We start from the raw sequence: 25,633 nt of genomic DNA, 5'->3' as shown, positions 1-25,633 counted from the left end.
GTGGGAGGGGCCGCCGAGTGTCACCCCCCTCCCCTGGAACACGGGGCGCTCCACCCCATCGCCCCTCCTTTGCTACACCACTGGCTACATGTCTGGTGCTTCCAGTTCAGCCATGCTCTGAGTTAATGTCATATGAAGAAATGTGGTGACTTCTTAACATACTGTTATTTTTTTAAAAAAGGTAAAGGACCCCTGGATGGTTAAGTCCAGTCAAAGGCGACTATGGGGTTGTGGTGCTCATCTCCTTTTCAGGCCAAGGGAGCCGGCATTTGTCCACAGACGGTTTTCCAGGTCATGTGGCCAGCAGGACTAAACCGCTTCTGGTGCAATGGAACATCATGACGGAAACTAGAATGCACACAAATGTTGTTTACCTTCCCATCATAGCGGTACCTATTTATCTACTTGCACTGGCGTGCTTTCAAACTGCTCGGTTAGCAGAAGTTGCGACAAAGCAACAGGAGCTCACCCCGTCTCGGGGATTTGAACCACCAACCCTCTGATCAGCAAGCCCAAGAGGCTCAGTGGTTTAGACCACAGCGCCACCCATATCCCCATACAGTTATCCCTTCTGATGGCAAAGAGAGATGAAACAATATTTATGAATGTGCATTGGGTATGAATTCACTTTTATTTCCGTTCTCTGGAGCTGCATTTTTCATTGTTTTTTTGTTCATTTTTGTTCATTGTTTTCCACTGAGTTCATTGTTTTTAACTGTCTTTTGCGGGCGCAGAGGATGTCTTCCCCTAAATTTTTTGGGAAATGTGTTGCTCTGGGCATGCATAAGCCCTTAGCTTTGATTCAGGTGTCATTGAATTACAAACCCCAGGACTTATTTAGACAAAGCCAGGGGCCTTTCTCCTCCTTTTAAAAAAATAAGCATCTCCGCTCATTGGCTGGCCTAGAATATCACGCCTCCTTCGAGGAGGCGGGGCATCTCAAGCGAAGCCAATGGGCATCAATGACTTTACATGACAGATCCTTTTTCAGCTTTGGTTCCTGGGGGATTTAAGGAGGAAGATTGAGTCTCATCGCTACCCTTTTGCTTCACAGAGGCAAACGCTTTAAGGGATCTCACCATGTGCAAATCTCTGTGTTTCCTTGCTCTTCTCAGTTACTTCTCAGGTAAGTTTGTAGTGAATTCACTTTCGCAGCAGCCCAAATGTCAGAAAACTAGCCTAGCTGTATCGTGCTATTGCCCTATGACTGGAACGTAGCACCTAAAAGATTTTCCCATCCCTTCCGATGGACCTCTGTGCTCTGCAGGATAGGGACTCCAGCAGATCCCAACCCAACTGGAGATCTGATCTGTATACATAGGAACAGGGTCTTCTGTGTGGTGGCACCGAAACTTTAGATTGCCCTCCTGCTAAATATTAGGGCCATCTCTGTTGTCTATTTGACACCTACTGAAGATCTCCCTCTTCCAACAAGCCTTTCTAGTGGAAGTTATTTCTGTGCTAGATAGATAGACTTTGTGTATGTGTATGAAATGGTTTTAATTGTTTGGATATGAATTTCTAAAGTGGTTTTTTAATCGCTGCTGGGTTTTTTTTAATTGTTAAATCACTTCGAGGTACCGTATTGGCCTGAATATAAGCCTCACTTTTTCCCCAAATTCCAACCGTGAAAAGTTAAAGTGCGGCTTAAATTGGCGACCTTACAAAAATTGGCTTTTACAATATTGCTGCTGAAACAGACATACGGTAAAATGGAACCGGTGTGAATGCCTGTGGAATTTTAAAGGAACGGCTTATATTCGGGCCAATATGGTAGGTTACAGGAATTGGTGTGCAAATGGAAGGAAATAAACAAATAGATGCTTTTCTGATATTTGGCAGCACATCAAACACATTGAGCTTATATTATTTGTTTTTGTTTGTTTGTTTGTTTGTTTGTTTTGCAAAGGGGTCATTTCCCAGTCACCTTGGACTCAGCCCACCTCTGAGTCTATATCCCCAGGACAAACGGCTAAACTCCCTTGCACCGTCAGTGGTACCGTGAATACTATTGTCTGGTATCAACAGAGATCTGGACAGGTCCCTCGCTATGTGCATTATGCTGGCGGGAGCAGGGGAGAAGGAATTCCCAGTCGTTTCACGGCTTCTGTCTCAGGGAACATTGGCTATTTAACAATCACTAACCTTCAGGCTGAAGATGAAGCAGATTATTATTGTAAGATGTGGTCTAGCAGTGCCAGCTCGTTGCACCGTGAAAAATTCTGATGGGGAACTGAGACAAAAACTGTCTAGCAGAGGATAAAGGATCATTTGTTTTGCCCCTGAATAAGACTGGTGTTGAGAACAAATCTGATCTCTGTTTGATACATTGATAAAAAGTTGTAAAGGTAAAGGTAAAGGAGCCCCTGACCATCAGGTCCAGTCGTGTCCGACTCTGGGGTTGTGGCGCTCATCTCGCTCTATAGGCCGAGGGAGCCGGCGTTTGTCTGCAGACAGCTTCCGGGTCATGTGGCCAGCATGACTAAACCGCTTCTGGCGAACCAGAGCACCACACGGAAACGCCGTTTACCTTCCCGCTGGAGTGGTCCCTATTTATCTACTTGCACTTTGATGTGCTTTCGAACTGCTAGGTGGGCAGGAGTTGGGACCGAGCAACAGGAGCTCACCCTGTGGCAGGGATTCGAACCACCGACCTTCTGATCAGCAAGCCCTAGACTCTGTGGTTTAACCCACAGTGCCACCTGGGTCCCTTAAAAAGTTTTAGTTATATGTAAATACCTCTTTTCCAAGTAGGGATGGAAGAACGTCAATTCCGGCTGATTTGGTTTCTTGTTTTCCCAATCTTAAATTCAATTAGCCACATTTTCTTCAGCACTAAAAATTCCTCAGTATTTTAGTACATAATAAAAACATTTTTATAGAGAGTTTTGACAAAAGCACACATTTGTGCAAGCAATTTCCCCTAATGGTATGCAGTTTTGCATGCATTTTTTACAAATACATTCATTTTTTTATGCACACTTTCCCATTTTGCTTATTAGTCTTTGGTTGGAGAACTGCTATTAATCCCTTTACTTGGCTTAATGGCAGTCCAGCTGGGGATGGCTATTCTGATCAGAATAATTGGAGGGGGAAGGTTTAAAATGTTGTTGTCCTTGCAGTTGTGCTCAGGTGAGAAGGGTGAAAGGGGACTGGACTCCAGGACAAAAACATTATTCGTCTGAAGCCCTCTGCCTCTGCTTTCCTGCTGATCAATCAGAGGTCATGTTGTAGGCCTTGTAATATTAGACAGTAGGCCAGAAGTAGCCCAGGGGTGCAGATTGCACACTTCTGAACAAGACTGTAAGTAAGGCAACAGGCATGTTTCTTGGAGATTATGCAAACTGACCAGAGAATACACAGATTTCCTGGAGAAGGTACAAAATGGAATCAAAGTATGCACAGTCTATATATACAATAAACCCACAACTGACATGAGGGTTACACTCTCGGGATCATGCCTAAAGGCAAGATCACGTATACTCAAAGCACATAGGTTGCAATGGTGGGTGGGATTGCCAAAGTCATTTTTCCTGGACCCCCCTTCCCCTTCTCTCCATTTCCACCCTCTTTTTCAATTAAACATTTTTTTACCAAGCACATAAAGCTGAATGTGTGTTTCTTGCGGGCTTGTTTAATTTAGGTCTTGTGCAATTTAGGTCTTGTTAATTTTTGGTAACCTCTCTGTTGCCTGTTATTCCACCTATTCCCCATAGGGGGAGATGTCAGCCCTTTCTCCACCAATTTTTGCAGAAATCAACCAAACAACAACAACAACAATTATATCAGACACCACCTGAACACCTTTGCAACTCTGCTGGGAAGTGAAGCAGAAGCAGGTTTGGCATATGTGAGCAACTCTTTCAGAGGCTTCCTGCCCACTCGGAGATCAACTACCCATTGGAACTTTTCTTTGCATGGGACTGGGACTTTGTACTGGCCCTGCATCTTGTACATCCTGCCTCAATGGATGGTCTTGCTCTAGAAGGAAGATGAGGTTCCTCTTACCTCTCTCAGCTCTTAAGATCCAAGTGCATTCGGGCCATGTTTCTAAAATGCCCCACAATCATTGTGGATTCTGAAAACTTCAGGATGAAGAATTAAGGTTATAGGTCCCAACTAAAGACAAATGGCAACTGAAACTGATGGAATATACACAGCTTGCAGACTTAGCATATAGAATAAGAGAACAAGAAGAGCATATGTTTAGAGAAGATTGGAAAACATTTATTGGATATATGGGAAATAATTGTGTGCCGTTGAAAACACTGGCAGCATTAAGATAAATTCAACAGCGTAAATAAGTTTTGATGCATGCAATAATGAATGAATGAATGAAACTTTATTTGCATTAGTCACCGGCCATAGCAACAAAAGAGCATTGTGATATACACAGAAAAAAATAAAAACTTGATTGTAATAAAACACAGTTTAGGGTCCTGAATCAGTGGTTAAACAGTGGACCTTATTATGATTGCAACAGCTAAAAACCTTGCAACCTTTGCTGTCATCTGCTCCTCTTGATCTGCCAGGAGAAAAAACGCTGTGGCAGTGGTTTGGCGACCCGGAATGGACAATAAAAGAGGGGTGATGAACTGGTTTGTCAGGTCTTCGTAAAGAGTGCACGTCAGGAGGGCATTCACCACTGATTCAGTGCTGCCATCTCCGCAGGGACATAAGCGTTTTTTGTGTGGAATCTGTTGGACTTGTCCCTCAAGTACAGCTGAGGGCAATACATTCAGTCGTGTGAGGGTAAAAGTGTTTCTCTATTTTGTAATTACTAAGTACTACAGATAGGGTGCAAGAGAATCAAAGTGGGAGGGTGGGAAATGGACATACCATGGGGGAAATTTCCTTATTGTGGCCAAGTTGTTCTGACGTTCAGTATCATTTAGGCACTGGCAAATTAGACCTGTTTGCTTTACTAAAACCCAAAGTGAGTAGTTGTTGTGGTGATAAGCAATAATGGAATACCGAATGCTATAGTTTTGAAAAACATGCAGGGATTTATGATACATAAAATGAACCATGGAAACAGAAAACGGGAAGTCATGGATATCTTGAGGATGTAAAAATGAGTACTTTAAATTGTAAAACAGAAAATTTAATAAAAATTAATTAAAAAGAAAGAAAAAGAAAAGAAGCAGCCAGTAGAACGAAACAGAAATGCCTCAAAAAAGGCATGGCTGGCTGGTACTCTGAAGAGAAGCCCCATATACTGCAATGGTTGGTTGCAGGGGACACTTATATGTAGATACTGTGACTTTTGCAAATTCAGGATAGCTTCTAGCCAATGAGGAAGAGCCAGCATATTTGCATGAGAGAACCATTCTGGGTATTTGAGAGGCAGCGAGCATTGGAGAATAGCCACAGGCATCCTTTGACCTCAGGACCCTGGACAGCACAGACATGACGGAGTGGTCCTTGCTTCTTTTCACCTTCTTTACTTGCTTCTCAGGTGAAGAAAATCTTTCTTTCATGCTATTGTCCTCTTCATAGGAAGGAAGGAAGCTATCTCATATTTGGTGAAACATTGGTCTATCGAGCTTAGGGTTGGCTGCACTGACTGGCAATAATGAATGATGCTAGACCACTAAACTGTGCCCCTTCCACATTATTCTGATCTGATTCATTGGTTTACTTGTGTTACAACAAACAAACACTTATTGCTTCCTTTACAAATGTCCATTTCTCACCTCTGCAGGGTCCTTCGCCCAGTTTACGCTGACGCAGCCAGCTGCATCCCTGGGAGGTACAGTTCAAATCTCTTGCACAATCAGCAGTGGCTACCGCTTTGGAAGTTTCAATTGGTATCAACAAAAAGATGGAAAGAGCCCAAGTTTTATCCTGTGGCGGAACATAAATACAGACAAGACAGAATTTGGTCCAGAGTTCTCCAGTCGCTTCTCTCCTTCCAATGATGCCCCAAAGAAAGTGGCCAATTTAACCATCACCAATGTGCAGGCAAAGGATGTGGCTGAATATTACTGTCTTGCTGGAGCTGGAGGCAAGTCACACAGTGGTAAAACCAGAAGGGGAACCTGACTCAAAAGTGCTTCCCTTTTCTCTCTATTGACACTCTCACATTGCTCAACACATCACTGCATATTCATGATACTGCATAGTGCCTGGTGTACACTGTGGTCTCATATTATTGGTCCAGCACCATGCAAGTAGAAAGGAAGTCAATCAGACATCTGTAAAGAAAGTTAGAAAGCAAAAGGTGGAGGCAATGTTCTAGGACTTATTAGGCAAACATGGAGACGATGCTGTTGCTGAGAATGCTTGATCATTTAATCATTGTTGCTTCACTGGCAGAAATTAAACAAGCCTTCGCCAATTTGGAAATACTGTTTTCAGGAAAGCTTGAGATTTTGATGAAATTCTGCCCGTCAAATATCTTATTCCTGGCTGCTGGTTTACTTTTTGACCCCATCCATCAGTACAGCAGCTTTTAACTTTCTGAATGCTGGAAACAACATGGAGAGGATAAATTTTTAAATGAACTAAAAAGTTGCTTTGGGCAAGCTTGAACTGGAACTAGTTCCTTTTTTCAATGAACTTTCAAAGTACTGATTTGTCTCTGCACAGAGAATATGGCCATCCACTTTTGGTCAGGGAGGCTGGTGCTTCATATATGTGCAAGGTGTTTTAGTTTGATTTTTTTTCACAGCCAAACTGAATACACCTGGCACTGCAGCAATATTGCCAAACAGAAGCACATACAGGCAGTCATTTATACCTGACAGGGCTTTTGTGTAGCAAAATGCACCATTGCGACTCAGATATACATGGAAAATATGCACCAAAAGTAGCAGAGACCAATTACCCAGAAATCTTGCCAGTCAGATGAGCGGGGTATAAATATATTATTATTATTATTATTATTATTATTATTATTATTATTATGACAACGACAACTACTACTACTACTACTACTACTACTACAAATGTTATATAATATTAAACAATCTTCATGTTTCAAAGACTGGACATTGAGAAGTCACGGAAAAGACCCTCTGGTACAACTTGGCCGTTTATCAGTGTTCCCGTCCTCCTGCCCAAAGCAACTCAGTCTCTAGCTTCCATGCAGAGGGGAGAAGTCACTGGAGCTGCTATAGCTTCCCTAGGCCTGGAGTTTCCAGTACCATGGACAGCAACAGACCAATGGTCTCTGCCTGGTATAAAAGCAGCTAACCAGAAACTGGAATAAAAATATGTATAAATACCCATCTGCAGATAAAAGATAAATAAGTAGAGGGGAGAAAACAGGAAATGTATGCTTTTGTATCGAATATTTTTTAATTGCTGCTGCTAGTATTAACCCACATACCACAAGGATTTTTAAAAAATTATTCTGTGGTACTTTTAAGTGCAATAAGGAACAAAACTATACATTCATGCCCTTTAATGAATGTATCTGGATTCAGTTCAACATACTGGGTGGAAATACACTGTTTAAACAAGGAGAGGGAAAAGCTCATTTGTTTTTTGAACTGCTGCAAAGTAAAGTAAAACAGCTATAGGTGCTGCCTACTGCAACAATTCAGGGTAATTAAATAATAATAATAATAATAATAATAATAATAATAATAATAATAATACCCTGCCCATTCGGCTGGATTTCCCCAGCCACTCTGGGTCACTCCCAAGAGATTACAAACACTAAAAACGTTCCTAAACAGGGCTGCCTTCTGATGTCTTCTAAAAGTCAGATAGTTGTTTATTTCCTTGACATCTGGTGGGAGGGCGTTCCACAGGGTGGGTGTCACCACCAAGAAGGCCCTCTGCCTGGTTCCCTGTCACTGACAAAGCCCTTTTTGATGAATATCTTAAAACTTTTGTATACAAAATGCCAAAACCGGTAGCCAAAGCTCTTATAACTTAAAATCTAATAAAAGTTTAAATAAAATAAAAAATAAAGCCGATACCCAATTACCTGCAGTTACTTTGCAAAAATAATTTAAGCTCAAATCCCTGAATGAATGAATGAATCTTTATTTGTGTGAGCCATCGGCCATAGCAATAAAACAACAATAAATCCCTGATTTTTTTTTAGGAATTCTAAAGCACTCCATGAGAGAGTCAGAAACGCAGAAGCTTCTTTTGCAGCTGAAGAGAAGGCTGGATAAATTAGAAGACCAGTTTCAACACGGCACTCTTTGAAAACTTATTGTACACAAGCCTCAGCAAGATGCTCCTTGTCATGATTTTATCCTGTAGATGGTACTGCTGATCTCTTCTTCTTTTTTAAACTCCTCCTTTGGCAGAATTTGTTAGCTGCAGAGATCAGCCCATCCCCTTGCACCTGTAGGGTGAAATGAAGCCGGAAAAAGTTTTTTGGGGGGAAATGGGTTACTTCCTCCGGGGCTTCCTAATCACTCATGCTTTGAAAGCATGCTGCCATAGTGCATAACAATGTTTTAAAAATACGCTGCTAGTTCTTGACAGCTAAAGCCTCCCTACATTTATAATTTCACTTAATTCCGCTGCTGCATTCATCCCTGAACACACATCATTTGGCTTCTCACCCCTTGGTGAGTCAAAGCTGAACATGGGAAAGAACTCCACTTAAATAAGACCTTTGGGAATTAACATGAAAGTTGCCTTTTGTCTGCTGTGGCTACTTATTTGCCCATGGCTAGGGGTGTGGGTTAAACCACAGAGCCTAGGGCTTGCCGATTTCGAATCCCCGCAACGGGGTGAGCTCCTGTTGCTCGGTCCCTGCTCCTGCCAACCTAGCAATTCGAAAGCATGTCAAAGTGCAAGTAGATAAATAGGTACCACTCCGACGGGAAGGTAAACAGCATTTCCGTGCACTGCTCTGGTTTGCCAGTCATGCTGGCCACATGACCCAGAAGTTGTATGCCGGCTCCCTCGGCCAATAAAGTGAGATGAGCGCCGCAACCCCAGAGTCGTCCGCGACTGGACCTAATGGTCAGGGGTCCCTTTACCTTTAGGGGTGAACAAATCTATCAGTTTTGTTTAGTCTCAGTTTCTCTTTAGCGCCACAGTTTGAAGTTCAGTTCTCCACATTTTCTACATCAATTTGATTTTTTCTTAAGCCCTCGTGGACACTCGCTGCATTTTTGTGTGTATTTCTCCTAAGACAGGCATTGTTATTTGCAATTTTGTTTTCTGTGCACATTTTTGCAGGCACATTCTCCCTAAATATAATTCATTGCTGTGTACTATTTTCACAACTGCAGCAGTTCCCCTGCTCCCCCTCCCCCCCAAAAAACCCATCTTGACAGTCTAGTTAATATTGTGCCTGCCGGTTGTTTAGCAATAATAATGTACAGTCGTACCTTGGAAGCCCGTTCAACTTCCAAAACGTTCAGAAACCAAGGTGCGGCTTACAGTTGGCTGCAGGAGCTTCCTGCACTCAATCGGAAGCTGGATAAGCCGCGCCAGACATTTGGGTTCCAAAAGAACATTTGCAAACTGGAACACTCACTTCCAGGTTTGCAGCATTCGGGAGCCAAAATGTTCAAGTGTCAAGGGGTTCGGCTTCCAAGGTATGACTGTACTGTGCTAGAAACTCACAAGCAAGCTTGTGTACAAGGAAAATATGCTTAACCCTTATAATCAAAGACTGCAGTCTCTGGCCAATGTGGAGGAAGGATATTTGCATGCAAGCTCTGGCAAGGGTTTTAAGATCGAACGAGGGCAGTAAGATCAACCCAAATTCCTTTTCACAGAGGAAAAGCAGATTGGTTTGGATCTGCTACCATGACGGTCCAGACTCTGCTCCTTCTCTTCACCTGCTGCTCAGGTGAAGACAAAATTAGTCTCTTCCCCTTTTCTCTGTCCTCCATCCCTGATGGATGCTTATTCTACTCACTCGCTGCTTCCTTCAGTCACCTTTGCAATACATGTCGAATGCTCTCATCAGGGAGGTTTGTCTGCCACCTTCTGGAGATGCCAGGCGAAAATGTTCCTCTTCCTCCAGGCCTTGGGATTATTAACATCCTATGCCCTTTTAAATGTGTTTGTGGGGAGGGAGGGTTATTGGTTTGTGGGGTCTGTTTTTATTGTGGTTTTATTGTGGTTTTTAAGTTGTAATTTTATGTTGTGAACTGCCATAAGATCTACAGATGAAGGGCAGTATGCGAATAATAATAATTCACATTTCATTTGATATATATTTTTTGTCCTCCTTTCTCATCTCCTGCAGGGGCTCTCTCTCAGTTCACTCTGACTCAACCAATTTCAGCATCAGCTTCCCTGGCAGGTACAGTTCAACTCAACTGCATGATCAGTTCCTTTTTTGGAGGTTTTCAATGGTATCAGCAAAAAGAAGGAGAGAGCCCCAAATTCCTTTTGAAGCGGAACATAAATGATGACAAGACAGAGTTTGGCCCCGAGTTCTCTAGCCGCTTCTCTCCTTCCAATGATGCCACTAAGAAAGTTGCCTATGTTACCATCACCAACGTGCAGGCAGGGGACGAGGCAGTTTATTACTGTGCTGCAGGCTATTCTGCAAGTAGGTCTTACACGTTACACAGTGATACGGCTAGCTAAGGATCTGAAACAAAAACTCATCACGCTCAAGTTCCTCAAGCTTCATTGCAGCCTTGGCCCAGCTGGTTTTAGCCCCCAACATGCATTATCCCCAGCCAGTATGGCTGTTTTGCACTACCAATTTCTCCAGAAATGTTGAACCTCCCCATGTTCTGCACTGCAGCTGTGCTGGTGGCCGGGGCTGGTGGGAACTCAAATTCAAAGCATCTTTAGGTCAAAGAAAAATGCTTCGTTACATCAGTGGATAGCCCAGAGTTTTTTTTTTTTGTGAAGAGCCCCTCATCATTGTTTCCTTATAGCATTTTGGGTCCCATATGAAAACGCTTTCCAAAGTAGGGAAGATACAGCGGGAATGAAGACAAAAGAATGAACTTAGAAAGAGCAGGCAGCTCTGGGACAAACCATTAGTGTGTCCAAAAGTAGTGTGTTCAACCTGGGCCTCAGGTTGCCAACCTGTGGTTTGAAACAGGGAAGAAGTTTGAGTTGATTATATTTAAAGGCAAACATACCCAACATGCAAATCCCAGAACAACTCCAGAACCAAAATGCCTTCATGTGCTGGTCCCGAGGGTTACCCGAGAGGAGAGGTCCAAGTCCGGTCCGTGGTCCGTAGGTTAACCATAGAGACAGTCCGATGTAGCCGGAGCTGGAAGCAGGGCAGGGAACCAGGGCAGGTCAGGAACACTAGCAGGATCTAGCAACCAACCATGTTGCTCCCGCAACCTGGGGCAGGGTCTGGCCGGCCTTTATCTGCCCTGAGGCATAGGGTGGCCCTGATCTTCCAGTGACTTGCCTCTCCTTCTGGCCTGGAGGCAAGCACTCCTCCTGGAGGAACTTAGTTCCCTTCGCCTCTCTGCCCTGAGCCTCCGCAGCTCAGGAGAGGCTGGTGGGTTACCGGACCCAGGGGCAGCCTCAGCTTCCTCTGACGGGGCTGAGAGTGGGGCACCTGCAGGCAATGGGTCTTCCATCCCATCAGGAGCCAGAGCGGACTCAGCAGATGCCTGCACCTGAGTATCCAGCACAGGTGAGGTCCCTTCAGACTCAAGCCCTAGCCCCGGCTCAGCTGGTTCTGGAGGTGGGGAATCCTGTGCAGGCTGGAATCTCTCAGGTTCAGCATCTGAGTCTGAATTCCAGGCCATTACACCACGTGAAGTTTGGACTTCTCTGAATTGTTGTGGAGTAGTTCTCCAACTAAGAGATGTGTACAGAAATGGGGGAACTTTTGGAGAGAGAGTGCATGATCCATTCATTTGCAGTAGGGTTCTCAAGAGAAATGGAAGACACGCAACAAGAACAATGCAGTTATCGAATGAATTTTATTTTTACGGTCACAGACCAACTTACTAAATCAATAATACAAAAATAATACATTAAAATTTACACAACGAAAACAGTACACACACACATATATATACGTATACAGCAGCGTTTAAAATATATAGATTAGAATTGGGGCATTAATATATGGCCTAGAAATTGCCATTTAGGGTCCTATTCATAGTGATAACACCTCTGAGCTTTATGGCTGCTACACAGTATTTAGCTACTTTCAGGCAATGCAGTTATCGTTTCAGGTAACAGAGGGAGCGCTCTTCCTACAGCTGAGCGGCACCATGAATGAGGACAGCGAGCTTCTGCCTCACAGATCTTCTCAACTGCCTATGCCTGGCAGACCGTGAAATTTTAACACCTGCATGTAATGGAAAGGGGCAATGAATAAAGTGTCATGAGACACAGAGTAGAAAACCGGCTGCACAGAATCACTCCCGTAGTCCATCATGACATGTCTACTCCATTACAATACTCAGTCCACACACACCCCAACTTGCATTTTGTAATAAAAACCACGGGTGTGCAATAGCGACTGGGGCTGCACATGAATGGTGCCACACAAAGTCTCGCTTTGCTAAATCAGACCCATCTCTGTCTTGCCCAGTATTTCCCTTACAATGCCAAGCAACCAAAGGGCTGTGGAAAGCACAAGCAAAGAAAATCACAACCTGATATGCCCAGAATCAGATATATTGCCTCTGGACATTGTATAGAAGTCTTTTCCTGTATTCGACTACAGCAGTAAAAATGGAAAGAAGCAGATGACCCAGCAAAGGAAGAATGGATACAAAAACTTATGGAATATGCAGAAATGGCTAAACTTAACAGGGGAATAAGAAATCAAGATAACAAACTTTTCTTTTTTTTAATAAAAGAATGGAAATGGTTTGTTGAATGCTTACAGATAAATTGCAAACAGATAAAAACATTGGCAGGACCATTGTAATAACCTGCAGTTTCATAAAAGTATATATTTAAAGTAGATAATTAAATGAGCAAATTAAGTTAATTTGGATCTGCAGAAGATATCAAAAAAAATTTAAGGAACAGCAGAAAGAGGGGGGAAGTAAGACAGACTTTGAAATGGTAAAATGATTGTAAAATTAATGAAATGTATAAATTTGAAAAGTATAAATAAAAACATTTTAAAGTGTTTTTTTTAATAAAAAATGCATTATACACCATGATCCTGACCCTCCTATTTGCTTCTCAGTTAGATGTCTTCCCTTTAGCTAAACCAGAGCCACCCCTGTCTCACCCAATGCTTTCTTTTAGTGCCAGTAAACCAGCCAGAGAAACCCTCCAGCAGAGAACATCACAAACTGATATACCACTATTCCAATTAGCTTACTTGGTAGCTATAGTTTCTGTGACTTTTTGTGACTCACACGACAAAGAGGGTGTTCTTAACATTTGCACATATATCAGTATATTCATCATAGAATTGTAGAGTTGGAAGGGAACCCAAGAGTCATCTAGTCCAACCCCCTGCAATGTGTGTTACGGCTCGCCATCCAGCAGAGCTTTACTGCTACTGAAGGCAGATGAGCATAACGGTCACAAATCCAATACATTCAGGATTGGCACAGTCCATAAGAAATCCAGTTGCAGGAGACTTAGCTTAAACTTAACAATAACTTAGAATAATGCTAAAGCCTTAACGCTAAGCAGAAAGAGGGGGGAAGGCACGTTTTGAAATGTAAAAATGATTATAAAATTATTGAAATGTATAAAATCAAAAATCAGAAATAAAATAATTAATAGGTGAATGAAGAAATAAAAGGGCAACAGTGTGCACCTCTTTTTGCCAAGGACGCATCCGTACCTGGGGTGACACAGGCTAAGAAAATTAATTATTTGCCACCAGACATTAACTCTAAATTAATGAGGAAGAAGGATGTTGCTGTTTGAAGGAAATGATTGGACTGTGGGGCTGGGTCACAGGTTCTGGATGAGGCTTAAGAGAGGAGCAGAGCTGGAAATCCCTGTGTGCCTTGGGGAAGACTGCTGATTTGAATTCCCATCATGCTCTGGGTCTCCTGCCCCATCACCCTGTTCACCTATTGGTCAGGCACTACAAAGGAAAAATGTATTTCTCAGGGAAAAAGAGGGTTTGTATTTAACTTTTTGGTTGTTGTTTTTTACATAATTTTTATTAATTTTTCTGTTTTACAATTAAAAATATTTGTCAGGGAAAGAGGCATTGCTCGGGAGGAGAGGGAAGAGATAAGAGATGAAACGGCAGAGGAGAGAAAGGGGGGTGAATCAGCCAGTAAAGGGGAGGAGCTAAGAAAGCAATTACCTATAATCAGTACAGATAGCTCCAGCAGTCCTAGCCCTCATCAGCAAACGTCCCAGGAAGAGGAAGAGATTTCACACACTGTCAGTAGCCGACAAGGGGGGGAGCTAAGGGGGAGACGCAAGCGTCGACGTCATATTAAGGGGCCAAGAGGTTTCTTCTGCTGGCGTAGGCGCGAAAATTCCACTCCGGAAATCTGGTAGCTAGGGAGCAGACATTGAAAACCCTTCTTCTCTTTGTGTGGTTCATTTTGCAAAACATAAATCCCTGCATATTTTATATAAAATAGGGCATTCAGTATTCCATTATTACAACCATCAGTGTTGAATTTATCTTAATGCTGCTTGTTTTCTGTTTTGTTTTTCAGAAAAAAAGGTTTGTATTTAACTTTTTGGGGAAACTGAAGCAATAATAACTTTTGGGAGAGTCAGGGGTGGATCTGCACTCATGGTTTTTAACGTTAAGAAACCGTTAAGGAATGGTTTTGAGATGGACACATGACATCCTCCTTTTAACATTCAAAATGCGTCATTAAAATGTGAAACCAGAAGGAGCTGCAGAGCAACCAGCAGCAGGGAGACAGCGTTTTGGTGAAAGAAGCTAAAAAGCAAGTATGCCCTGTGGCATTTTAGAATAACATTAAACGTTCTAATAACGTTAACAGGTCAGTGTAGATCCAACCGGGGAGACCTTGAGATGCCTTATCAATGGCATGATCCGAACTTGAGAGTCTGCCCAGAATCATGCCATTTCACCCCATTATGGGCATGCATCCAGAACAATGGATGACACATCATTTCAATTTGAAGCCCAATGTGAGATGGATTGTGTTTGCTCCCTTTTTGGTGAAAATGACGTCCAGCTGGACATGGTGCTTATAGGCTGAGTAACTTTTCAGACTATATATGTGTATGAACCAATGAAAGTTCAGCAGATTAGCATAAGGGGCGGGGCATGGAAATTGTCTACTTAAGTGGGACAGAATGAAAAGAAGGCAGTGCAGGGCACCTTCTAAGCAACAGTCTGCATTTCCCAGACATCTAGGAGCGTTTTATCATGTTTGGGCCATCTCTCATTGTCCTCCTGGCAACATGGTGCACAGGTGAGCAGAAGAGGAAGGGCTACTTTTTAGACAGTACCTTAAACACAGAATGGTCTCAGAGAAACTAACGGTCTTCTTCTTTCCCCAGTCTCCAGTGCCCAGACTGCGGTGACTCAGGAGCCTTCTATGTCAGCCTCTCCTGGACAGACAGTTAAGCTCTCCTGTTCCATGAGCAGTGCAACTGTGAGAAGCTATGACCAGTCTTGGTACCAGCAAAAGCCTGGCAGCCCTCCCAGATTCCTGTATTATTACTATGGCAGTGCAAGTGCAGGTTCTGGGGACCTCAGTCGGTTCTCCGCTTCCAAGGAAGCATCCCAAAATACTTGGTATTTAACTATCAGCAATGTTCAGGCAGTAGATGAGGCTTATTATCACTGTGCTGTGTGGTATGGCAGTGAGAGAAGGTTCCACAGTGATGCAGTCCTATGAGGAACTGAGACAAAAACCTCTGACTGCAGATCAAAGGCACTTTCTGTCCAAACAGCAGGCTTATGGTGGGACTCTCGGCAGAATCAGAAGCTGTGTCCTTATTTTCTCTGTGTGTTTATTTATTTATTGTGTGTGTGTGTGTGTGTGTGTGTGTGTGTGTAGAGACTCAGGTGGCCCTGTGGTCCAAACCACTGAGTCTCTTGGGCTTGCCGATTGGAAAGTTGGCAATTCGAATCCCTGTGGCGAAGTGAGCTCCTGTTGCTCTGTCCCAGCTCCTGCCAACTTAGCAGTTCGAAAGCACACCAGTGCAAGTAGATAAATAGGTACCAGTGCGGTAGGAAGGAAACAGTGGTTCTGTGCAATCTGGTTTCCGTCAAGATGTCCTGTTGTGCCAGAAGCTGTGTAGTCCTGCTGGCCACATGACCCGGAAAGTTGCCTGTGGACCTGGAAACACTGGCTCTCTCGGCCTGAAAGTGAGATAAGTGCCACACCTTAAAGTCGAATTTGACTGGATTTAACTGTCCAGGGGTCCTTTACCTTTACGTGTGTGTGTGCGTGTGTGCACGCGCGCACATGCACATCACAACATATCTACCACTCATTTAGTGCTAACGACTCTCTGCCCCAGACCAAATGACCTAAAACAATGTCTTCATGCTCTTGGTCTGATTGACATTTGCTTCATAGCCTCCGGCTTCTCTTCGTATAACAGTCAGAGGTGGGGAATCTGAAGCCTGGGGGTTGAATGTGCTCCTCTGGCCCCTTCAGTCTGGCCCTCAGGTCTCTCCCCTTCCCACACCCTTCAGCTACACTTCAAAGAGTATTCAAGCTTTCTGACTCGCTGTTTATTCTTCATGCGAAGTTGGGGGAATACACCTTTTCTCCTTCCCTACCTGCTTGAAAATTTATCCTGCTGCGCTGTAGCACCCTAAGGTGCACCAATTCATAGTCAGCCTCACATCTCAACACTTTTGTTGCGGTATATCAGAGGTGCTGGAATTTTTTTCTGGAGAGTAGGAAAAGGAAAAGGAGGCATTTCCCCCTTCCTTTCCTCCTGAAACCTCCCTGGATGGCATGAAGAGGAAAGGCTTTGAATTGTAGGAAAATCTTAATGATACTAGCAAGCCATTTCCCTCAGTCATCCTCAGTTCCCCCAGCAACACACACACACACACACACACACACACACACACACACACACTCTATTTGGCCTCCAGATCTCAGAGGTCTTCGATTCGCTGAGCTCAAGTCATTTTCCAGACTACTTTGTGAGGTTCTCATTATCAGTATTTTCTTTTTATTCTCATTTTCAAATTCGTTTGATGATTCCCGGGATGAGGGGGCACCAATCAGGAGAAATCATTGATTTTGGATGGCCACCTTTCACTTCCAAACTGGCAGACATTTGGGCCATTCAAATTCCGCTTGAGAACAATTAATATTTCATTTCACTTTGGATCATGGAGGAGATGGATTGAGTCTTCTCCCGTTTCACTGCAATTGACACCCAGCTGAATGATAAGCTACCCTCAATTTATTACAATGAGTAGCATGAAGATATGGACCAATTAGAAACCAGTGGATTTCCATAAGGGGCGGGGCATGGAAGTTGTCTACTTAAGTGGGACAGAATAAAAAGCAGGCAGTGTAGGGCATCTTCTAAGCAACAGCCTGCATTTCCCAGACATCTAGGAGCGTTTTATCATGTTTGGGCCATCTCTCATTGTCCTCCTGGCAACATGGTGCACAGGTGAGCAGAAGAGGAAGGGCTATATTTTTCAGGCAGTACCTTAAACACAGAATGGTCTCAGAGAAACTAACGGTCTTCTTCTTTCCCCAGTCGCCAGTGCCCAGACTGTGGTGACTCAGGAGCCTTCTATGTCAGCCTCTCCTGGACGGACAGTTAAACTCTCTTGTTCCATGAGCAGTGCAGCAGTGACAAACTATTGGCAGTCCTGGTACCAGCAAAAGCCTGGCAGTCCTCCCAGACTTCTGTATTATTACTATAGCAGTGCAAGCGCAGGTTCTGGGGACCTCAGTCGGTTCTCCGCTTCCAAGGAGGCATCCCAAAATACTTGGTATTTAACCATCAGCAAGGTTCAGGCAGCCGATGAGGCTTATTATTACTGTGCTGTGTGGTATGGCAGTGAGAGCAGGCTCCACAGTGATGCAGTCCTATGAGGAACCGAGACAAAAACCTCTGACTGCACATCAAAAGCAGTCTCTGTCCAAACACCAGACTTATGGTGAGACTCTCGGCAGAATCAGAAGCTGTGTCCTTATTTTCTCTCTGTGTTTATTTATTTATTTATTTATTTATTTATTTATTTATTTATTGTGTGTGTGTGTGTGTGTGTGTGTGTGTGTGTGTGTAGAGACTCAGGTGGCCCTGTGGTCCAAACCACCGATTCTCTTGGGCTTGCCGATTGGAAAGTCGGCAGTTCGAATCCCTGTGGCGAAGTGAGCTCCTGTTGCTCTGTCCCAGCTCCTGCCAACCTAGCAGTTCAAAAGCACACCAGTGCAAGTAGATAAATAGGTACCAGTGCGGTAGGAAGGTAAACAGTGGTTCTGTGCAATCTGGTTTCTGTCAAGATGTCCTGTTGTGCCAGAAGCTGTGTAGTCCTGCTGGCCACATGACCCGGAAAGTTTCCTGTGGACCTTGAAACACCGGCTCTCTTGGCCTGAAAGTGAGATAAGTGCCACACCTGAGGACTGCGCATGCGTCGGCGTGGGTAGACGCTCACCCGTATCGCTCCTGGAACTCACTGAATTAAAAGCCTGAAAAACAAATAATTTATGGCAAACTGATAGCAGAGACAACTCACCGAGAACTGTGTTTACGTCTAAGTCCTGGACTGGGGTGAGTCAGAGTTTAAAAACGGTCGTAAATTTACCTATTCGGCAAAGACTTGAGAAGGCCTTAACAAGATGGCCAAGTCTATTAAGGAGCTGGGGGAGATGATCCAGCGTTCGGAGATAAATGTCCGTGCTGATATGCAAGAACTGAAAGCAGAAATGAGAAGAATGACTGCTACATTAGAAAAAGTCACAAAAATAGCAGAGCATGCAAAAGAGGTAGCAGAAGGAAATGCAAATAAAATAGAAACCTTGACAAAAAGAATTTCGCAAATGAATGATAGACAGCGTAGAAGGAATTTGAAGTTCTCTGGCATTTCTGAGGACATTGGAAATAAGGACCTGGAAAAGGGGATGTTTGAATGGCTCAAAGAACAAGGAATTGTAATTGAGCAATATGAAATCGAGAGAGTGCATCGCTTGTTTACACCACGAGGAGGCGTCGGAACTCCCAGGGATGTAATAATGGCATTTACAAGGGAGAAGTTAAGAGATCAAATCTATAAATCTCTTCGACAGAAAGCAGACCTGCAGTTTAAACAGCGAAAGGTCATAGTAAGACAAGACTTCTCTCCAGAAACGCTGCAAGAAAGGAAACAAATGCAGCAGTACGCACAAGCTCTATACAAACATAAAATCCTCTTTTCCTGGGCCTACCCTGCTACACTGGTGGTCTATAAAGATGGCAGGAAATACTCGGCTAAGAACCCTGACGAAGCAAAAAAAATGCTAACTGACCTAGAAGTTGGAATACTAGGACGGATAGAGCAAGAACTCTCAAGTTCGGAAGAACTACAGGGAGAACCTAGTGAACCCAGTGAATCTCCAGTGCAGAGACAAGAGAGTAAAAGAAGACGGCAGTCGGGAGATGAAAGGACAGCAAGAAATAATAAATACTAGAGACAATTTAAAACGGGCTTTGGTAAATACATTTAAGGACATAAACTTTCCAGGAGTGAAGGGAGAGGAGTACAGTCCTCTAAGAAACCATGAGACAGGGATCATGGAGATCCCTATCTGAGTCTCAGGGGGGAAGGGAGAGGGGGATCGAATGGGACAGAATTGGAAATACAAAATATGTACACAGAAGGGTTCAAAAAATAAATGGTAGTCGGGACAATGGATAGATCCTTAAAGGTTTTATCGCTTAATGTTAACGGGTTGGCCTCAAATGTTAAAAGATATAGGGTACTGACATTGGCAAAGAAGATGAAAGCGGATATATTATGCCTTCAGGAGACACATAGAGCTAAAGCAAATAATAGACCTTTGTTATGCTCTCAGCAATGGGGCTTAATAGAAGAATCAAAAGCGACGAACAAGGCTAGAGGGGTCGCTATACTATGTAATGCAAATCTCAGGCCAGAGGTTCTGAGCCGGAAAAAAGATAATGATGGTAGATTTATATTCTTAAAAATCAAAGTGTCACAAAAAATCTTTACAATAGCTAATATATATAGTCCAAACACAAGACAGAAAAAATTTATAAAGAAAATTTTGAATAAACTGCAGCTTTACGCTGAAGGGGAAGTTATCGTTACAGCAGATTTTAACTGGAATATAAAAAACGATAACACATTTAGATTATCTAAATGGGGATTAAAGGATGTGTTTGAGATGGGTAATCCCAGCACTAAACCTACCTTTTTTTCCAACAGACACAAGAGTTTTTCTTATATCGATTATGTGTTAATTAAAGAGGGGAATGAAATTAGCGTTAAAACGGCAAATACTATGGGAATATGGATATCAGACCATGCTCCACTATTTGTGGAGCTGGGGCTGGAAGAAGATGGGAAAAGTAGGAGATGGCGGTATAATAATCTAATAATGGCAAAAGAGATTGATAGGGAATATATCAGAAATCAAATTGACTGGTACTTTAAAGAGAATAATGGCTCAGCCGAGATCCCGGTAGTGTGGGACGCTTTCAAAGCTGTTATAAGAGGACATTGTATATTGAAAGAGAATGCTATTAAAAAGAAGTGGTACTCGGGGAGACAGGAAAAAATTAAAGAGATTGAATTCTTGCAACAACAGCAACAGGTAAAATATCTAAGGAGTAGGAAGGAGCAGTTAAGAAAGTTAAAACAGGAACTGGATGAGTTGGATATAGTTGCGGTGTGGAAGAGAGATAATATGATCAAAAACGATTTTCAGAGAACCTCAATAGGATCATATAAGAGACTTGCAAACTATTTAAAGAAAAGAAGGGACAAACAGAGGGTGAAGGCCATTAAGACCACAAGGAAAACACTCACACAAAGCTCTAAAGAAATAAGGAAAGAATTTGCAGAATTCTATCAATCTCTATATACAGAAGAAAATAAAAATATCAGTAGGGAAAGCTTAGGGTTTAAAATTGAAGAAAGTGATAGATTGAGACTGAAGGAGGAAATCTCTCTGGAAGAAATAGAGAATGTAGTTAAATCATTTAAGAGTAAGAAATCACCAGGATTAGATGGAATTACTGCAGACTTTTATAAAGAAACAATTCATATCCTGGGTGCAGAACTAAAAAAAGTATTTAATAATATCCTAGAAGGGGGGAAAGCCCCAGATACCTGGAAACTAGCGGAAATAGTAGTGATTGAAAAACCACAAAAGGACCCTACAGAGGTGGGGTCATACAGACCAATCAGTTTATTAAATCAAGACTATAAGATATTTACAAAGATCCTGGCAAGACGATTGGAAAAGGTACTACCCAAAATAATTAAGGAAGATCAATATGGATTTGTTAAGGGAAGATACATAGGACACCCTATAAGAAACGTATTAAACGTACTAACAAGCAGGGTAAAAGGTAAACTGGCGGTTTTAAAATTGGATGTGTATAAGGCCTTTGACACGATTAGACATAAGTTCTTATGGAACATCATGCGGGAGGTAGGATTAGGAGAAAACTTTGTGGAAGCAATCCGAGAAGTGTATAGAGAAGGGAAGGCTGTGGTCAGAGTGAATGAGGGGGTTTCAGATCAATTCAATATACAAAGAGGAGTTAAACAAGGATGCCCACTCTCACCGCTACTATTTGTGTTGGGTATGGAGTACTTGGCAGACAGGATACGAAATTCAGTAAGGATAAAAGGATATAAGAAAGGAAAGGAGGAAATCAAGTTGAACATGTATGCAGATGATATCCTATTATTATTTACAAACCCCCTTGAGGGCGTAAGAGAACTTATGATAATCCTGAAGGACTTTAAAGAGGAGTCAGGATTGGGAGTAAATTTGGAAAAGTCCGAAATTCTGTTCTGGGACGTAAATAAAGAGGAGAAGAAGGAAATTGCAAAAATGACAAGGATGGATATTAATAAGAAAAAAATTAAATATTTGGGGGTAAATATCATAAAAAATATTGCTAGGATTCCAGATGTAAACTACAAAGAAGCATGGAGGAAGATCAAGAAGGATATAAAATCATGGAAAAATAAGAATTTATCTATTCTAGGTAGGATTAGAGCAGTTAAAATGTTTCTGGTACCGAAATTATTATATTTATTTCAAGTAATTGCACTACCCATTAGGAAAATATGGTTCAAAATATGGAATAAGGTATTTAAAAATTGGATTTTTGGAAGCAAAAGAGTTAGAACCCCAGACATAGTAAATTACTCACCGCAAGAAGAGATGGGATGGGGAATACCAAACTTAGAATTTTATTACGAAACATTTCAACTAAAAAATTTAATAGACATTGGATATAAGGATAGGACTAAATGGATTAGGCTGGAAAATGAAATAAATGAAGGAATAGGAAGAGAGGGGATATTTATTAGAGATATTAACTTGGCTTGTAAGAAGACAATAGGACCAAGAAAATCTGCGCTAGGAACCTGGAAGAAATGGAATACAAAATGGATGCCAACTCTCTCAAGATGGATGCCGTTAAAATACTTGCTGGAGAGTCAGGGGGAACCGGGCTGGTGGAGGAGATTGGAGGATCGGGGATTTGTTATATTGGGGAATATGTATGATGATGAAGGGAGTTTAATTAAAAAAAATGTTTTTTTGGAAAAAATAGGAAAACAATATTGGTTGAAAGTGGAAGGACTTTATGATTTGATAAAAACAGAAAGAGCGGAGGAGATGAGGAGGACGGAGATGAAAGTGGATTTGGTGTTGAACAGAAGACAAACAACAGAGAAGGGGATAGCGGGGATGTTGTATGGATTCATGGTGAGGGATAAAGAAAGAATGATAAGAATAATACAGAGTAAATGGGAGCACGAGGGTGTTATTCATCAAAGTGTAGTCCAAGAATTAATGAAGAATATAAATAATATTAAAATAGAAAAGTTTAAAGAATTAAGTAGAAAATTTTTATTAAAATGGTATAGAACTCCGGCACAAATGGCGTATATAGTGAAAGGGTTTAGTCCCAAATGTTGGCATTGCGGTCAGGAAAAAGGATTTTATTCCCACATGTGGTGGGAATGCAGTCTGGTTAAGGAATATTGGCAAAAGATTACAAAGGTAATTTCTGGATTATTTCAAATAAATATAGAAGTGAATAGGGATTTACTATTTTCGGGAATACTGGGAAATAACAAAGTAAAAAGTAATATGCAAGAGCTGTATAAGATTATGATTCTAGCCGGAATGGCAGTTATTGCACTGGGGTGGAAAGAAAAGGCTAAATGGGAAATGGGAAAATGGAATGATTATGTTTTTGAATACGTACAATCTGAAATATTTGCACAGATAGCGGCAGAGGATAGTTGGGAAAATAAATGCCAAAGAATTACAAATAAATGGGCATTTTATAGGAATTGGATAGAAAGGGGTGAAGCCAACCCAAATATACAAGCTCGAATGAACAGACTGTGTACATGGATAAAGATCTGAAGAACGAAGGTCTGTCCAGAGGGGAGGGTGGGAGGGGAGGGGGAGGGGGGAAAAGAAAAAGAAAAAGAAAAAGAAAAGGTCTATTGGAGATGCTTGAGAGTGCTACCTTGTTCAGTGGCTGTTTTAAATGACGCATTCGAAATGTATTAATTGTATTCTGAACTTTGTGCATATCTTATTGTACGATGATTCTTTTTTTTGTAAATCAGCTGCAGATTTTTGTTAAGAGGTATTTATATCTTCTGAATAAATAGTTCTTTTTTTAAAAAAAAAAAAAAAAAAAAAGTGCCACACCTCAAAGTCGAATTTGACTGGATTTAACTGTCCAGGCGTCCTTTACCTTTACGTGTGTGTGTGTGTGCGCACGCGCGCACATGCGCATCACAACATATCTACCACTCATTTAGTGCTAATGACTCTCTGCCCCAGACCAAATGACCTAAAACAATGTCTTCATGCTCTTGGTCTGATTGACATTTGCTTCATAGCCTCTGGCTTCTCTTCATATAACAGTCAGAGGTGGGGAATCTGAAGCCTGGGGGTTGAATGTGCTCCTCTGGCCCCTTCAGTCTGGCCCTCAGGTCTCTCCCCTGCCCACACCCTTCAGCTACACTTCAAGAGTATTGGAGCTTTCTGACTCGCTGTTTGTTCTTCATGAGAAATTGGGGAAATACATCTTTTCTCCTTCCCTACCTGCTTGAAAATTTCTCCTGCTGTGCTGTAGCACCCTAAGGTGCACCAATTCATAGTCAGCCTCACATCTCAACACTTTTGTTGCGGTATATCAGAGGTGCTGAAATTTTTTTCTGGAGAGTAGGAAAAGGAAAAGGAGGCATTTCCCCCTTCCTTTCCTCCTGAAACCTCCCTGGATGACCTGAAGGGGGAAGGCTTTGAATTGTACTAAATATCCATAGTGTTAAATCTTAGTGATACTAGCAAGCCACTTTCCTCAGTCATCCTCAGTTCCCCCAGCAACACACACACACACACACACAGAGAGAGAGAGAGAGAGAGAGAGAGAGAGAGAGAGAGAGAGAGAGAGACTATTTGGCCTCCAGATCTCAGAGGTCTTCGATTCGCTGAGCTCAAGTCATTTTCCAGACTACTTTGTGAGGTTCTCATTATCAGTGTTTTCTTTTTATTCTCATTTTCAAATTTGTTTGATAATTCCGGGGATGAGGGGGCACCAATCAGGAGAAATCATTGCCTTGATTTTTGAATGGCCACCTTTCACTTCCAAACCTGCAGACATTTGGGCCATTCAAATTCCGCTTGAGAACAATTAATATTTCATTTCACTTTGGATCATGGAGGAGATGGATTGAGTCTTCTCCCGTTTCACTGCAATTGACACCCAGCTGAATGATAAGCTACCCTCAATTTATTACAATGAGTAGCATGAAGATATGGACCAATTAGAAACCAGTGGATTTCCATAAGGGGCGGGGCATGGAAGTTGTCTACTTAAGTGGGACAGAATAAAAAGCAGGCAGTGTAGGGCATCTTCTAAGCAACAGCCTGCATTTCCCAGACATCTAGGAGCGTTTTATCATGTTTGGGCCATCTCTCATTGTCCTCCTGGCGACATGGTGCACAGGTGAGCAGAAGAGGAAGGGCTATTTTTCAGATAGTACCTTAAACACAGAATGGTCTCAGAGAAACTAACGGTCTTCTTCTTTCCCCAGTCTCCAGTGCCCAGACTGTGGTGACTCAGGAGCCTTCTATGTCAGCCTCTCCTGGACAGACAGTTAAATTCTCCTGTTCCATGAGCAGTGCAGCAGTGACAAACTATTACCAGTCTTGGTACCAGCAAAAGCCTGGAAGCCCTCCCAGACTTCTGTACTATTACTATAGCAGTGCAAGAGCAGGCTCTGGGGATGTCAGTCGGTTCTCCGCTTCCAAGGAGAGCTCCCGAAACACCTGGTATTTAACCATCAGCAACGTCCAGGCAGTAGATGAGGCTTATTATTACTGTGCTGTGTGGTATGGCAGTGAGAGCAGGCTCCACAGTGATGCAGTCCTATGAGGAACCGAGACAAAAACCTCTGACTGCAGATCGAAGGCACTTTCTGTCCAAACACCAGGCTTACAATGAGACGCTCTGCAGAATGTGAGCCAGGTATGCCGAGCCTTGTCTCCAAACTTAAGCTTGGGTGCCCTTACCATCTGCCTCCACCAAGCATTTCTATGATGAAAATAGGGACCTCCTATTCCATAATACTTTGCTCATCTGACTGGGT

At 42.5% G+C, this 25,633-nt stretch overlaps 1 protein-coding gene across 1 annotated transcript in view; it reads left to right on the top strand.

Annotated features, from left to right (window-relative positions):
• Window positions 1–25,633, top strand: part of LOC117061679 (immunoglobulin lambda-1 light chain-like) — a 332,518-nt gene that overhangs the window by 253,913 nt on the left and 52,972 nt on the right. The window lies entirely within an intron of this gene.

This window comes from Lacerta agilis, chromosome 17 (assembly GCF_009819535.1).
Source record: "Lacerta agilis isolate rLacAgi1 chromosome 17, rLacAgi1.pri, whole genome shotgun sequence".
NCBI classification, from domain to species: Eukaryota; Metazoa; Chordata; class Lepidosauria; order Squamata; family Lacertidae; genus Lacerta; species Lacerta agilis.
The sequence above is the reverse complement of the archived record's forward strand: the minus strand, read 5'-3'. Positions and strand labels throughout refer to the sequence as shown.